Genomic DNA, 4,409 nt, shown 5'->3' on the forward strand with positions numbered 1-4,409 from the left:
ATTTGATCCTTTTGATTGTGGGTTCCAAGACTTGCAAGATAAGTATAATAGCCCCCATTGTATAGCCTTTAAAAAAAAAAAGATAAGTATAATAGCCAATATGACAAGAGTGGTGTCTCATCATTAGTAGGGGTGTCAACGGTATTCGAAAATTTGATTTTGAATTTGAGATTCAACACAATCCAATCAAATTCGGGTAATTCGAATATCTAATCAGTCGAATTCAGATGTCTTATTCATAATGAATAGCTAATCGGATTCAAATTCGGATATAACCTGATCCAATTCAATAAATATCCGAATTCGATCAATTATTTAATTCTTATATATAATATATGAAATATTTAAATATTTTATATACAATATATATAATAATTAAATTCTATAAATAATTTATATATTTTATATACTTTCTATAAATAAAATATTTATTAATTACCTAAATAATTAATTGGTCGAATTTGGATATTAGTTTATTCGATTTGAATTCAATCCTTTTACACCCCTAGGCTGCATTTGGTCTTTAGACTTATCTAATACCCTTTGACCAATGGGTTTTTAACCCAAAAAAGGAGATTAGTCCTTAATGCCAAATGCACGTAATAGTGTGCAATTGTTTAGTGTCTGAACGTGTTCGTTTCTAAACTTGTTTGTTAATCGTTAATATTATTTTGATTAAGCTGACCTTGTCCCAGTTACCATCTGCTAAAATTAGCTGGATTGGAATTCATGCAACACCCAAGTGTTCACATTTGAAGCCCGGCCGGACGACACACCAATCAGGCGTTTGAAAGCGCCATGACTGAGGTGAAGAAACCATTATTCAATTGGAAATTAATTACAGGTCGGTCGAAACAGTGCGGCTTCAGCGGGGAACTGCGGCAGGAATATTGCTTGAATGGCGCCCGTGCTGGACGCAGTGGGCGCAACACCAACAGTCTCAACTTAGAAGTCTGCAATTATATATGTACAGGATTGCAAAAGATCTGAAGTATCTTATAAAGATTATAAAACACATCTCCCTTTAATTAATAGAACTCCCGCCCCGTTCTGTATCCTCTCTCTCTCCCTCTAAAAAAGAAAAAAACAGAAGAAACACAAACCTGTACTTAGAAGTGAGAACATTACAACCTAAAAATTCACAACAAGCTCAAGCTCGCATCTCTCTCATACAATACATGACCAGAGTTTTGGTTACAAAAAATAAAAAAAGAAAATATATATGACCAAGCTTATGGTCGTAAACCAACAAGATCAAATTATATAATCTGACCATGGCGTGTTGGGCATCGTTTGATCCATCTGTTCCCCATGAAAATCTCCACCATTCACACTCTGCTCCTTTCTTCCATGGCCGTGCCGCCTGTTTGACAACAAATAATTCTTATAGTATTCAGTGATGTATAATTTAAATGGTATATCGATCAAACTATAAGAGATAGAGTAAATTAATCCATGCATAGAACAAACTAATAAAGATATGGGAGGAAAAGCTGAACATAAACAGTGAGTTTCAAATTACCGTGGATTCAAGAGGAAAGCATCTGAAGAAGCAGCAGAAGCGGTGGTCAATCTGGATGAGTCATCGGTGGTGCAGCTATTGAACGAACTTTTGGTTCGAACTCTTTCAGTATTACTAACATCAAAGGATGATGTGATATTCGACAAGAAGCACGCGCTCGCAGGAGAGTAATACGTGGGCACAGGCATATTGGAAGGGAGAGTCGGCAATGAAGCTTCGAAGCTGAGAACATGCATCACTTGTCTCATGGAAGGTCGACTGTGGTGATCTGGGTGAGCACACCAGAGCCCAACAATCATCAGACACTCTACCTGTTCCTCATCATAACTCATATCTCTCAGTCTCGGATCAATTGCTTCAAGGACCTTCCCTCTTCCGTAGAGCTCCCATACCCACTCTACCAACATCATCTTACCTTCTTCGAATTTGAGCTCGACAGACCTCCTTCCACAAGCGATTTCCAAAGCAACAATTCCGAAGCTGTAGACATCTGACTCCTTGCTAGCCTTCCCTGATGTACAATATTCAGGAGCCATATAACCCATGGTGCCGGCCGGCACGGTTGTCTGTGACAGTTGCTCATGGTCGACAAGCTTCGCCAGCCCAAAGTCCCCAAGTTTTGCGTTGAAGCTCGAATCCAGCATCACGTTACTGGATTTGATATCCCTGTGCAGGACGCACTGCTCCCACCCTTCGTGCAGATAGAACAGTGCAGAGGCCAAGCCAAGAGCTATCTTGTACCTTGAATCCCAACTCAACAAACCTTTCTGCTTGAAGAGATATGAATCCAGGCTTCCGTTGGGCATGTACTCGTACACAAGAATCAGTTCATTTCGTTGATGGCACCAGCCCACAAGCTGAACCAGGTTTTTGTGTCTCAACCGACTGATGATCTTCACCTCGGCCATGTACTCCTTTATCCCTTGTTTGGAATTTTTGGATACTCTCTTGACGGCCACATCCAGGTTGAGATCTCTCAGGAAACCTCTGTAAACCCCTCCAAATCCTCCCTCTCCCAGCTTCCGTTCTTCCAAAAATTTGCTCGTCGCCCGAGCCAACTCACCATACGAGAACCTCTTAGGTCCTGTTCCCTTCTCAAATTCATCGTTCACAGAATCGTCAAGTACCATATCTTCATCTCCTTCCCTTCTCTCTTTCCCCCTCTTCATCCACAAGAGAAACCAACCCACGCCCATGCATCCCATCAGAATGTATACCTACAGCAACAACCAATCCTGCTACGTACCAATCTTTTCTTCTTCGTGTGTCCCCTCTGAGGATTCTGGCTACCTGCTTCGTTACTCAAAGCCGTGATTAATTTTGAAACCAGATTTGCCCGATCCAGAGTCTCGGTTTCCAAGCTCGAATCGAATTCCCAGCTGAGAGTTTTATGCTGCTCGACTGGAAATCCCGTGGAAGCAGAAAAACCAACGGTGACCCATTCCGGTAGGTAGTCCCTCAGATCAATTACGTAAGAGAGGCTGGAGTTCTCTTTGAACACAGAATAACTGTCAATATATGTCAAGATGACGCTCAAATTCTTTGAAGTGGAATCATAATTAACCCAAGCATTAGCTATCCTCCCATCCCACATACTACTGTTCCAAATCGCATCTGCCACAGAAACTATAGAGTTAACGTTGATACCTATATGGTTGCCGCTCGGATCCCAGGAGTCTTGATGAGTATCGAACTCCACTGCAACGATTTGGTCTCTCGAGAAATTGCTTGGCAAAGTGGAATTAACTAGCGCAAGGAGGCCACCTCTGGAATCAGCAGCAGGAATAGTGGACCCGCGGGGAGCGAGGAAGAAAGCTAGTCTGTCGCCGTGATTGGTGTTATTGCTTGGGTCAATGATAAAGGAGAATTTAGTGGTTAAGTCTGCGAGTTCTTTTGTTTCTCTTTCCCAGAGCTGCAATGGTTTCGAATATATAGCTCGATCCTGGTTACCACCGGGGCCGTTGAGCTGTATGAATTTATCAGATGCAGAAGCTCCTCCCTCGTATGTGATTTCCTGCGCGTCTGAGTCAAAACTGAAGCGGAGGGGTGTTGATAGCGCAGAGGGGACAAACAGTGATGGAATTAGAATGGAAACAACTGGGATCGGAGATTGATGAAAATGGATGTTTGGATATTCAAGATGGGAATTTGCTGAGCTGTAAGGAGTCATGGTTGAAACTCAGAAGAGCTTTATTTATACAACTTGAAATTGTGGGTATTCGTTTCAGATGGTAGTTCTGTCAAGCCCGTCATTTTCCAGAGTAGAGAACTAGAGATCATTTTTTGTATATATATTTTATATATATATATATTTTTTTCCAAATTAAACAAACACGGTTTGTTTATTGTTGACTCAAAATTTCAGAGTCTTTTTTCTTGGTTATCAACATCACATGGCGAAGTTGGTGCCTGACTTCCACATGAACACAATTCATTGGACAGATGCTAGAAGGAGAAAGAAACCGAGAGCCTGGTCAATGGAAAACAGCAGGAGCAATTAAATTTATTCTTGGGATAAGTAGACTGCACTCCACCAATTCTGAATTCAGCAGTAAAAACCTCATTTGTTTTTATACTTTTACCCCATAAAAAAAAAAAAAAAGAAACTAGAGATTTCTTGTTAAATCTGTCTTCGATTTATGTTTGTCAATAAAATGAGGATGGGAGAAAAAAGACAATTTCGTAGGTGGTGTTTGGGAGAGCACGCAGATTTGCCATAAACAGTGCTTTTGCTTTGTGGATATTCTTAGTTATATGTGAATAGGTATGAAGGAAATTATGCATTGACTGAGATTCGGGATTTTAGTTTTTACTTTTTACAGGTTTCTGAACATGAACACTAGTAATTTTTGAAGTGTTTTAATTAAGATGTTTTACGAGAGATCAA

At 40.4% G+C, this 4,409-nt stretch overlaps 1 pseudogene across 1 annotated transcript; it reads right to left on the reverse strand.

The window, feature by feature from the left end:
• Positions 1–968: 968 nt before the first annotated feature.
• LOC104595545 (L-type lectin-domain containing receptor kinase IX.1-like) lies at positions 969–3,780 on the reverse strand (annotated as a pseudogene). Its single transcript, XR_016076291.1, has 2 exons — positions 1,523–3,780; positions 969–1,363 (listed from the first exon to the last, which is right to left on the reverse strand). The product of XR_016076291.1 is annotated as an L-type lectin-domain containing receptor kinase IX.1-like (transcript).
• Positions 3,781–4,409: the final 629 nt, after the last annotated feature.

The sequence above is a fragment of the Nelumbo nucifera genome, chromosome 5 (assembly GCF_055504915.1).
Source record: "Nelumbo nucifera cultivar China Antique chromosome 5, China Antique-T2T, whole genome shotgun sequence".
NCBI classification, from domain to species: domain Eukaryota; kingdom Viridiplantae; phylum Streptophyta; class Magnoliopsida; order Proteales; family Nelumbonaceae; genus Nelumbo; species Nelumbo nucifera.